This window comes from Erpetoichthys calabaricus, chromosome 1 (assembly GCF_900747795.2).
Source record: "Erpetoichthys calabaricus chromosome 1, fErpCal1.3, whole genome shotgun sequence".
In the NCBI taxonomy this organism is placed as follows: Eukaryota; Metazoa; Chordata; class Cladistia; order Polypteriformes; family Polypteridae; genus Erpetoichthys; species Erpetoichthys calabaricus.
The window spans coordinates 66,039,110-66,052,359 of record NC_041394.2 but is presented as its reverse complement, the minus strand read 5'-3'; positions in this window follow the sequence as shown (position 1 = coordinate 66,052,359).

The following is a 13,250-nucleotide window of genomic DNA, read 5'->3' as shown; positions in this document are numbered from 1 at the left end:
AGGTTCCTTTTTTGCTACACTTGCGAGCACTTCAGGTGGCCCATCAGCATTATCTGGAAATACTCCCAGGTGTGGTGGAAGCCCAAAGTAGGATTCTTGTTATAAGTCTAAAGTCCAAGACCCTCTCATACAACCCGGAAAGGTAAGGTAAATAAATTAGAGCCTTGCTGAATTATTTAAGTAATTACTGGTCCTATTTCCAAAGGCAAAACTAATTAATTAACCAACTTAAACTTCACTGAGTTCCTACATTTAAATTGACTACCCCTGAGTGGACAAGTTAAAATTTCTTTTTCAACTCCTACAGCAGGTAGATTGATCCAAAGCTTAGGAGTGACCGTTGCAAAAGCAAGTTCACCTTTAAGTTTTAGGTGAGCCCTTGGCACTATTAAGAGTGTCAGATCGGACAACCTAAGTTGGCAAAATGGAATATAAAGGTGTAAAAGGTCTGAGATATAGGAAAGTGCAAAGCCATTTAGATACTTAAGAACAAGAACTCACAATGGTACCTTAAAATCAACCCTGTAATGGACTGGTAGCCAATCAAGGTTGTCTAAAATGGTACAAATATGGTCAAGTTTACAGCATATGTGCCTGTCAAAAGTCAAGCTGCAGCATTTTGGATTGGTTGTAGCTGAGAAAGGGATTGCTGGGTAATACCAGAGTACAGGTAAAATTCCATTATAATGAATATCTTTACAATGAAATTTTCATTACAACGAAGTATTTTTATGGTCCTGACAGTTTCCCCATATGACATGAATCTATAGACATCTCGTTACTACAAAGTACATTCAGCAGATACTTTCATTATAACGAAGTGCACAAAAGACCTTGAAATGCCTGAATGAATCGTCCACAGAGCAGTTAGTTCTGTGGCCGCAGCTCAGTTGTGCACAACGATCCCCAAACAGAAACACTGTAATTTTTTTTCTTTCTTCGAACTTTCCTCATACTGTTTTTTTTTTTTTGCCTTTTTTGTTTCCTGCGGTTTTCAGTGATACCTTTTACTTATTGCTCGTCAACAGTTAAAAAACATCCATTGGAATTTAAGTTATTGTCACCCTCCTATAGAAATGGCAGACACAGAAAAATGATAACAGTTCATATTAGAAAAAAAAAAAAACTTTAATTTTTTGCAGCTCTCGATTGCTGCAAAAAGAAAAAAGACGTTGCCAGTGAATTCGGAATTTCGCCATCGACACTGTCAACTTTCTTGAAAGACAGAGCAAAAAAAGTTGAAAAATCTCGGGCTGCAAACATATGTGAACTGTTGCATTTGAAGACGTCAAAAAAGCCATTTTTATGTGGTTCAGTGATGCTCTTTCAAGAAACATTCCTATTAATGCGGCACTCATTCAAGAAAATGTGAGGTTTGTAAACTCTCTTGGGACCTCCGTCAACGGGACGACATGCCGAACAGCGTCCTGAAGTGCGATCTCCGCGTCTGTACGGGGCAATAGCGGGCTCACAAATATGCTGTGTCTCTCCGCCAAAGTAAACAGAAAAGATCTCGATGGGTGATGCAAGGTTAGGAGCACGTAAATTGTAAATGCAGATACTGTAACAGGATTACTTGATCACTGACCTGGCCACGATCCTGCCTGACTGCTATGTCTGTGTAGAGCAGAGTGGCAGATCACGCTACAATAAATAACTGTGCCATTCCTGTTTCAAGCTGAATAAAGCTGGTTTTGCTAAAGTACTGAGACTAAGCCTCATGTTTTGGGTGCAAGACAGGGACTTATAGCGCGACCCCGATCTTTTATGATTTGCTTCTGTGGTGCTTCACTGCAGCAATGTGAGCCTCCTATTGCCCTGCCCCAGCAACGGACTAACATTCTTCCACAGACGCTGCAATCACACTTCAGAACGTACTTCAACATGTCGTTCCCGTTGGGTGGGGAGTAGAGGGTCTCAAAAGAGTTCAGAAACCTCACAATATGAAGAATAATGAATCGGCTCCTGACTGATAACTGTGCTGCCCACAACATGCTTCCACATTTAGATAATGTTCGCTTTGAATACCTCCCGCCCAATTGCATGGCAGCGCCTCAGCCATTGGATTTGGGCATCATTCGCACCCTGAAAGTGTATTATCGCAAGGAAATGCTGAGAAAAATTCTCTTCAGCATAACTTGTAGGCAGGAGGAGATTAAAAGTAACACAAAAGAAGCTATTGAAATGATTGCAAACGCCCGGATACAAGTTAAAGAAAGCACTATAGCAACAAATGCAGAATCTCATTACAACGAAATATTTTTTAGGTCCCTGGGAGTTCGTTATAACGGAATTTTACCTGTATAATGAGGCAATGAGAAAGGTTCCATAAAAAGATATATTTTAGCTGTATCTCAAATGAAACTGAAGCTAAAAGGCAAAGCAATCCAGAGTTTATGATCAGTAGCACAAAATGCTTGGGTCACTCATAGTATGCAACCTGATGGAAAGGACAGAAAGAAGGTAAGACTCAGGGGAATGACGAGAACGTAATGAGTTATACAATTGAATGACACCGAGATATGTAGGGGCTAGACCAGGGTTGGCCAATGTCGGTCCTGGAGGGCTGCAGGTTTTCATTCCAACCCAGTTGCTTAATTAGAAACCAAACCTTGCCAGTCTCAGACTTTATTTAATTTTATGGCTTGTTAGTTTGCAGTGTTAGGTTGTTATATCTTAGATTTTTTCCTTTTCAAGGAAATGATTTGAAAATCCAAATGATTTGAAACCTAAAATGGATGATTTTCAGTCAGTCACATATTTCTCTTAAGTGTTGTATTAAACCAAATAGTTATGACGAATGCACACAGGTGTAAATGGAAACAAGTTAGATGGAGATTGTTGGCACCTTTGTCAATTGCATCTTGTTGCTAATAAGGAACCATTAAAAACAGCGAATGCAGCTGTTTAAGACTGAAATAAGCAATTAAGGGTTGTGGCAAGAGGCTGGGGGGCAGATCCAGCCGGGATGCCTGGAAGGAGATCAATATGTCCCCAGGGCCACGAGGGGGCAACCTCCCTGGATAGCAAGGGCACCATGGGGAAGTAGCAGGAAGGCTCAAACCCGTGGGGGCCCGTGGCTACCACCAGGGGGCACCCCCAAGCCTCATGAAGCCCGGGAGAGCTACACTTCCGCTACACCTGGGAAGGTGGAGGAAGGACCTTCCAGCAACGCCCAGAGTGCTTCCAGGTGTTCATGCAGCGCTTCCGCCACACCAGGAAGTGCCACCAGAAGAACGTCAGCGAGCACCTGGAGCACATCCAGGTAACTATGAAGGGGGCCGCTTTCCTAGAGTCGAGGAGCGAGAGTCGGGAGCTGGAGGAGGACGAAGCTCCAGTGACGGAGGGAAGTAAGGCAGCCCACAGACAGTGAAAGGCCCGAGTAAGGGTGATTGGTGTGGGGCACTGTGTGTGTGCAAAACTGTAAATAAACGGGTGTTTTATAGAAATACTGGTGTCAGTCTGATGGTGTTCGGGCTAGCTCTCACAGGGTTCAAAGTCTTACCTAACAAGACAACTAAAATAAAGCATCAAAAGATCACTTGAGCAATAAGTGCTTCATGAGCAATAATTGCCTTCTCATTAAGAAACTGGGTTGGAACAAAAACCTGTAGCCTCTGCTGTGCTCCAGGACTGACATTGCCCACCCCTCTCCTAGGCCATGGATGGACTGGAAAATAAGCAGAAGAGTGCAGAAATAAACAGGGAGCCAATGGAGTTGTTGAAGTACAGGAGTAGTATTTTCTAGTATTCTAGGGTCTAGTATGGAAGAAAATACTTGCAGCTGAATTTTGTAGCTATTGCATTCTCATAATGCCCTGGGAAGATGCTCCATATACAGAACAGCATTACAGTCATGAACGAGAGTCTCTGCTGCACCATATGTCAGAAACATAAGGAGGTAAAAAAATGTGTTTTACTGAAAGAAAGCTGCCTCAGTAATGCTCTTAATATGGAATTCATATAAGAGTGTGGAATCTAAAATAACTCCAAGGTTCCTAACTTCTGTAGAGAGGCATGTAACATGCCCCGGGACACACAGACTAAAGCTTTCAGTCTTCCTGAAGAGGCAATTAGAAATATCTCAATTTTATTCCCATTTGGTTTTAAAAAATTGATGTCATCCAGGTGTTTATTTCATTTAGACAGTTACTGGGTGGTATTGTATAATAGGATTTGGCATGAATATAGCTTTGTATATCATCTGCATTACAGTAGAAATCCTTTTTAATCCATGACTGCAAATAATCTAAACAAGAAGAAGCATATACTGTACATATTAAACAAGAAGGGACTTAGCACAGAGCCCTGTGGAACACACCGAGCAACTGAAGCCGAAGTGGATTTATAGGCACCAATGGAGACAAATTAATGTCTGTCATATAGATAGGACTTAAACCAGGCAAGGGGCATTGCAGTAATTCCCAAAAGTGTCACCATGCGATTTAAAAGTACATTGTGATTAACTATCAAAGTCAGCTGTTAGGTCAAGAAGAATAAAGATATTTAAATGGTCAGAATTAGCAGCCACTAAAATGCACTTAATATCTCAACCAGTGCAGATTTTGTGCTGAGCTTAGCACAAAAGCCTGACCGAAACAGTTCATGAGTCTGAATTTGACCGGCAATTGTATCCTCAGAAAGCTTGGACAGAAAAGGGGATTGGAAATCGGCCTATAATTCTTAAAATCTTTTGGATCGATTCATCTTTCTGAGAACAGGGATGACCACTGCAGTTTTAATTTCAGATGGAAGTGATACGTGATTATGTTAGCCACAAGACGGCTGAGCAAAGAAATACAGAACCAAACATGTGGGCATGGGGTCAAGCTAACAAGTAGTGGTTCTTGAGTTTGAATAGCACAACAAGAATACTGTTCTAACTACAAACACCACCAACCAAAAAAAAAACTATAACCGTACACACCAATCAGGAGACAAATAATAATTTTATACTTCAGTTGTGCTGAAGAATCACGCCATATCGGGAGACCAGTGATAAAAGTGTATAAAGAGATGAACACAGCGGTTAGCCGAGGTGCTCTCTTTGTTCCAGCTGTTATCTTCTCCAGGTGCTCTCAGAGTGTGCTAAAGCTTTCTAGAATGGGTGTGATGGGGCTCCTAGTTAGATACTGATTGGTTTATTGTACCAAAATGATATTATCTAAATTAAAATTACAAAACGATTTACCACATACTGCATTTGAGACCCTACAACTGTAGGACATCAGACATGCAGGAGCACCACGGCCGCTGACCTACTCAATCTTAGGACTTCTGAATTGCAGCCCTACCTAACCTTCTAAACTTTGGAACTCTCCATGACAGCATCTGGAGAAGAGAACAACAGGAGCACTGTGAGCACGTCAACTAAGAATGAAAAAGAGCAAGAGATTGTCCCAATGTTATATAATTTATCATTATTATTTTAATATAATGTGTCTATTCATCACTCTATTTTGAGGAGCACTTCTGAATGATTCACTTGATCCTTTCTTCCTACAATGCTGTGGATAACTTTGTGATTACCTTATCAACTGTAGTTTGTTCATCTGATTGTCACCAGCTAACTGCCTGTATCACCTTGCTAAGCCTACCACACGTATCTCTCAAGAGCTGACTTGAGGTACCCTGGTGTGAGGTACACAAACGAACAGACCTGCTGCCATGTCCAAGTGAGCCTTGAGGTCTCTCAGCAAGTCTGCTGCTAGCTGGTGGCCCATCATTGTCATAAGACTATAAAGCGGCGGAACACTTTGAATATTTGTGAGGCACATACATGATTTTATTCCCAGTCTGGTCACTTTGTGTGTATTACACTTCTTTTCTTTTCAACGATGTAATGTTTATCCCATCCATCCATCTTCTTCCGCTTATCCGAAGTTGGGTCACGGGGGCAGCAGCTTGAGCAGAGATGCCCAGACTTCCCTCTCCCTGGCCATTTCTTCTAGCTCTTCCGGGAGAATCCCAAGGTGCTCCCAGGCCAGCCGGGAGACACAGTCCCTCCAGTGTGTCCTGGGTCTTCCCTGGGGCCTCCTCCTGGTTGGATGTGCCAGGAACACCTCACCAGGGAGGCGTCCAGGAGCCACCTCATCTGACTCCTCTCGATGCGGAGGAGCAGCGGCTCTACTCTGAGCCCCTCCCGGATGACTGAGCTTCTCACCCTATCTTTAAGGGAAAGCCCAGACACCCTGCGGAGGAAACTCATTTCAGCAGCTTGTATTCGCGACCTTGTTCTTTCGGTCACTACCCATAACTCGTGACCATAGGTGAGGGTAGGAGCGTAGATCGACTGGTAAATTGAGAGCTTTGCCTTACGGCTCAGCTCCTTTTTCACCACAACAGACCGATGCAGAGCCTGCATCACTGCAGACGCCACACCGATCCGTCTATCGATCTCACGCTCCATTCTTCCCTCACTCGTGAACAAGACCCCGAGATACTTGAACTCCTCCACTTGGGGCAGAATCTCGCTCCCAACCCTGAGAGGGCACCCTTTTCCATAAAAGTTATGAACAGAATCGGTGACAAAGGGCAGCCCTGGCGGAGTCCAACTCTCACTAGAAAAGGGTTTGACTTACTGCCAGCAATTCGGACCAAGCTCTGACACCGATTGTACAGGGACCGAACAGCCCTTTTCAGGAGGTCAGGTACCCCATACTCCTGGAGCACCCCCCACAGGATTCCCCGAGGGACACGGTCGAATGCCTTTTCCAAGTCCACAAAACACATGTAGACTGGTTGGGCAAACTCCCATGCACCCTCCAGGACTCTGCTAAGGGTGTAAAGCTGGTCCACTGTTCCGCGACCAGGATGAAAACCACACTGTTCCTCCTGAATCCGAGGTTCGACTATCTGACGGACCCTCCTCTCCAGAACCCCCGAATAGACTTTTCCAGGGAGGCCGAGGAGTGTGATCCCTCTGTAGTTGGAACACACCCTCCGGTCCCCCTTCTTAAAGAGGGGGACCACCACCCCGGTCTGCCAATCCAGAGGCACTGTCCCCGATCTCCATGCGATGTTGCAGAGACGTGTCAACCAAGACAGTCCTACAACATCCAGAGCCTTGAGGAACTCCGGGTGTATCTCATCCACGCCCGGGGCCCTGCCAACAAAGAGTTTTTTGACCACCTCGGTGACCTCAGTCCCAGAGATGGGGGAGCCCACCTCCGAGTCCCCAGGCTCTGCTTCCTCATTGGAAGGCATGTTAGTGGGATTGAAGAGGTCTTCGAAGTACAGTAATCCCTCCTCCATCGCGGGGGTTGCATTCCAGAGCCACCCGCGAAATAAGAAAATCCGCGAAGTAGAAACCATATGTTTATATGGTTATTTTTATATTGTCATGCTTGGGTCACAGATTTGCGCAGAAACACAGGAGGTTGTAGAGAGACAGGAACATTATTCAAACACTGCAAACAAACATTTGTCTCTTTTTCAAAAGTTTAAACTGTGCTCCATGACAAGACAGAGATGACAGTTCTGTCTCACAATTAAAAGAATGCAAACATATCTTCCTCTTCAAAGGAGTGCGTGTCAGGAGCACAGAATGTCACATAGATAGAGAAAACAATCTCTAGCAAACAAATCAATAGAGCTGTTTGGCTTTTAAGTATGCGAAGCACCGCGGCACAAAGCTGTTGAAGGCGGCAGCTCACACCCCCTCCGTCAGGAGCAGAGAAAGAGAGAGAGCGAGAGAGAGACAGAGTTTGTTTTTCAGTCAAAAATCAATACGTGCCCTTCGAGCTTTTAGCAGCATGTCGTTTCAGGAAGCACCTGTACAAAAGATAGCAACGTGAAGATAATCTTTCAGCATTTTTAGACGAGCGTCCGTATCGTCTAGGTGTGCGAACAGCCCCCCTGCTCAATCCCCCTACGTCAGGATCAGAGAAAGTCAGCGCAAGAGAGAGAGAAAAGTAAGCAATCTAGCTTCTCAGCCATCTGCCAATAGCATCCCTTGTATGAAATCAACTGGGCAAACCAACTGAGGAAGCATGTACCAGAAATTAAAAGACCCATTGTCCGCAGAAATCCGCGAACCAGCAAAAAATCCGCGATATATATTTAAATATGCTTACATATAAAATCCGCGATGTAGTGAAGCCGCGAAAGGCGAAGCGCGATATAGCGAGGGATCACTGTACTCCCCCCACCGATTCACAACGTCCCGAGTCAAGGTCAGCAGCGCACCATCCCCACCATATACAGTGTTGACACTGCACCGCTTCCCCCTCCTGAGACGCCAGACAGTGGACCACAATCTCCTCGAAGCCGTCCGAAAGTCGTTCTCCATGGCCTCGCCAAACTCCTCACACGCCCGAGTTTTTGCGTCGGCAACCACTGAAGCCGCATTCTGCTTAGCCTGCCGGTACCTACAGTATTAGCTGCCTAATAGGACTACCCAGGACTACCCAAAAAAGACATAAATCGTTTGCAACTAGTGCAGAATGCAGCTGCTAGAATCCTTACCAGGAAAAGAAAATCCGAACACATTTCTCCAGTTTTGATGTCACTACACTGGTTACCTGTGTCATTCAGAACTGACTTTAAAATTCTGCTTATGGTTTATAAAGCCTTAAATAATCTCGCCCCATTTTATATATCGGAATGTCTGACACCTTATATTCCAAATCGTAAGCTCAGATCCTCAACTGAGTGTCTCCTTAGAATTCCAAGAGCAAAACTTAAAAGAAGTGGTGAGGCGGCCTTCTGCTGTTATGCACCTAAAATCTGGAATAGCCTGCCAATAGGAATTCACCAGGCTAATACAGTGGAGCACTTTAAAAAACTGCTGAAAACACATTACTTTAATATGGCCTTCTCATAACATCCCTGTAATTTAATCTTGATACTCTGTATATCCAATTCATTATAATAACTATTCATTCAAAATCTGTACTAACCCCACTCTCTCTTCTGTTTCCTTTTCCGGTGTCCTTTTGGTAGTGGCGTGCGCCACCACCATCTACCCAAAGCACCATGATGTTCCAACAATGATGCATGGATTAAAAGCCAGAAGTCTGTATGACCATCACCATCAAGTGACTCCGTGAGAACCCAAACTACAAAGAGGACTATTTCATTTATGTTAGGTAGAATGCCCAGAGGGGACTGGGCGGTCTCGTGGCCTGGAACCCCGATTTTATTTTTTCTCCAGCTTTCTGGAGTTTTTTTTTTGTTTTTTCTGTCCACCCTGGCCATCGGAACTTACTCCTTTTCTATGTTAACTAATGTCTTATTTTAATTTTGTATTTTATTTTTCTTTTCTTCATTATGTAAAGCACTTTGAGCTACTTTTTGTATGAAAATGTGCTATATAAATAAATCCTTCTTCAGCTTGACAGCATCTCTCACCGCCGGTGTCCAGCAACGGATTCGGGGATTGCCGCCACGACAGGCACCGACTACTTTACAGCCACAGCTCCGGTCAGCCGCCTCAACAATAGAAGCACGGAACATGGCCCATTCGGACTCAATGTCCCCCACCTCCCTCGGGACATGGTCGAAATTCTGCCGGAGGTGGGAGTTGAAGCTACTTCTGACAGGGGGATCTGCCAGATGTTCCCAGCAGACCCTCACAACACGTTTGGGCCTAACCGACCTGACCGGCATCCTCCCCCACCATCTAAGCCAACTCACCACCAGGTGGTGATCAGTTGACAGCTTCGCCCCTCTCTTCACCTGAGTGTCCAAGACATGTGGCTGCAATTCTGACGACACGACCACAAAGTCGATCATCAGACTGAGGCCTAGGGTGTCCTGGTGCCAAGTGCACATATGAACACCCCTATGCTTGAACATGGTGTTCGTTATGGACAATCCGTGACGAGCACAGAAGTCCAATAACAAAACACCGCTCGGGTTCAGATCGGATTGGGCCATTCCTCCCAATCACGCCCTTCCAGGTCTCACTGTCATTGCCCACGTGAGCATTGAAGTCTCCCAGCAGAACGAGGGAGTCCCCAGAAGGTATGCCCTCCAGGGACTCCAAAAAGGGTGGGTACTCTGAACTGCTGTTTGGTGCATACGCACAAACAACAGTTAGGACCCGTCCCCCCACCCGAAGGCGGATGGGAGGCTATCCTCTTGTCCACCGGGGCAAACCCCAATGTACAGGCTCCAAGTTGGGGGGCAATAAGTATACCCACTCCCGCTCGGCACCTGTCACTGGGGGCAACTCCAGAGTGGTAGAGAGTCCAGCCCCTCTAAAGGAGATTGGTTCCAGAGTCCAAGCTGTGCGTCGAGGTGAGCCCGACTATATCTAGCCGGAACCTCTCTACCTCGCGCACTTGCTCAGGCTCCTTCCCCTTCAGAGAGGTGACATTCCACGTCCCAAGAGCCAGCTTCTGTAGCCGAGGTTCAGACCGCCAAGGTCCCCGCCTTCAGCCGCCACCCAACACACACTGCACCCGACCTCCTTGGCCCCTCCCATAGGCGGTGAGCCCATGGGAAGAGGGACCCACGTTGCCTCTTCGGGCTGTGCCCCGCCGAGCCCCATGGGTGCAAGCCCAGGCACTTGCCATCAAGCCCCACCTCCAGGCCTGGCTCCAGAGGGCGGCCTCGGTGACCCGCATCCGGGCGAGGGAAAACACTGTCCAAATTTTTTATTCATCATAGAAGGTCTGTTGGACCGCACTTTGTCTCACCTAGGACCAGTTTGTCTTAGGTGGCCCTACCAGGGGCATAAAGCCCTGGACAAGAGAGCTCCTAGGATCATTGGATCATGTTCATCCCAAATCCCATAATATACAAATTCACCTCATGGAAGTCCCTAAACTAGCCCCTTAAGATGTACCTTGGTCGAAACGGTGGTTACCTTCATCCCTGAAATGATGCAGATTTAAAAATAAATTTACCAGGCACAACAAAACAGGGTAGCCATACAATTAAGTGGTCAAGGTGTGAAAACATGAAGCACTGGCACTCTGAAGAGACGCACACAGCAGTAAACCCATTTTGATCTTGTTACAGGACTAATTTTAGGTGCATAGGGCTCTTGTGAAATATACGTGGCCTTCTAGTGTAATAAAAGTGCACCTGGGGAGACCCAGCGCAGCAGGTCGCTTCTTCCACCAAATGCTGTAACCCTGGCAGCATAATCAAACAAGACAGTGGGATTCCTGTACCTGCAGATACGGCACACCAGCAGCAGGAGTGAATTTAATATACTCACCTGGGACGTGAAGGCTTCATATCAGGCTTTTTGCCATTTTCTGTCCCACAGCTGTTGTGTTTCTCCTCTCTAGGGAAAGGAGCTTTGCTTTGATGTTCTCAACCAGGCCTCAGAGGACACAGAAGAGTTTACTGTGCTCAGCTCTCAAAATAAAACTGCAGAGAACACACAGCTGAGAGCAGAGACTGAGAACAGTTTCAGGAGTTTATCACTTTCTTATAAATTGTATTCAGAGAGTAACGCAAATTTTCATTTGAAAATAAACAGGGTAAACAGTAAATTACCCATGGATGAGTTTAAATTGTAGATACTTCAATGTACAACACAGGAGGCTTTAACTTAACAGCAAACTTCAACTACTTACTACTTTAGAAAGCCATACATTTTCTCACCATAGGATAGAATAAGGGACGATACTGGAAGCACCAAAAAGTTTGGTTAATTTTCAGTACATTCTCCTCAACAAAGGGACTCGTGTTGGAAAACCAAAAGATAAAGCTGCATGAATAATTTTACTCACATTTTGCCTTCATTAAGAAGATCTTCTGTTTGCGTGATAGAGCCTGGCCCATATTAACACCCTTCATCTGCAGCACCTTCAGCATACTGGAGCTGTTATGGAACTAGCTAATCTAATCTCACTAAAAAACAGAACACAGATTGTTTACGAATGGGGTGTTTTTCATGTTGGTTGCATAAAAAAAGCCTAATGTATAATTTTTAGGTGTGTTACAGTATGCCAGTCCGACCATCCCTCTGTCTGTTGGTCATTCCATATGAAACAATTTGGGCCCATCCTGTGGACTAGTTTTATTGAAATGTGGCACGTTTACTCTTCAAGCAAATTTGTCATGAGTTTTAATTCTTGTGATATTTCAAACATCTTGAACACACAGTTTTAAAATTTCAAAATCTCCCATTGAAAACCATTGGCAAATCTGCAAATTCATCTATCTTAAAATAGAGAAATGCTCAGTGTGACTTTAACTACAAATTAGTTCACCGTTTTCACCTTGTCAGTAGTTATGCCAACTTGCATATTTTCTTCTTTTTCACCATGGGTAGCCATTACTGAATGCACACACATCCCAGTACAATTTAAAGAAACACCAGCAGACTGCATGGACACGCATGGGAATGAAAATCTTCTGGATGGCAAGTCCAGCTGCACTTGCAGGTAGAAATATCTGCATCACCAAGTTGTTTCTCCTTTATGAACTTTTCCCAATTGTTTGACCGCAAGCAAGAGAAAAATCAGTACATGTGTGTCTCACACCTCCTAATACTTACTTACGTCATGGAAAGTAAGTTAATTGATCTTCATAACATTAACAGTATAAAATGCAAGCAAGGAAAACATAAGGTTATCTAGACATGAATGAATTACACAGTGCAGTGTAAGCCATTTAGCACAAAGCAAATAAACATACTCAGCATATAACTTATACTAAAGCAACCTCACAGCTCCATTGTCTGCAGATTTTTAATGATTCACTATTTCACAGTCAGTATAAATTAGGAGGGTGACCAGACTACCCAGTAACAGGGCCATCCTGATTTTAGGTTATGCTTCCAAATAAATTATTTAGAACATCAAAATGTCCCAGTTTAAATAGGCTGCTGTTCTGATAAAACATTTGTCATACCTGATAGCCTGGCAACTCTCATATCATGAAAGACCATTACAGTCATACATGCTCCAAGCAAAGAAGGAAAGATTTTTTTTTTTTTTAGGTTACAGTAATTGCCAATTGTAACGATTGAGCTGCCAGGCAAAAGGAAAAGAGGATAAGCCTAAGAGAAGGTTTAAGGATGTGCTGAGAGAGGACATGCAGATGATGGGGTGTAATGGAGCAAGATGTAGAGGACAGGAAGATATGGAAAAAGATGATCCGCTGTGGCAACCCCTAACGGGAGCAGCAGAAAGAAGATGATTGTCACTGTATGTGAAAATGGTGTGTGTGTGTGAAAGTGGTTTCTGTAATGGACTGACTAGCTTGTCCAGTCCTGTTTTCAGCCTTTTGCCCAATCCTAGTGAGATAGTGTTTGGTCCCTGCAACTCTGAAATGGATCAAGAAGG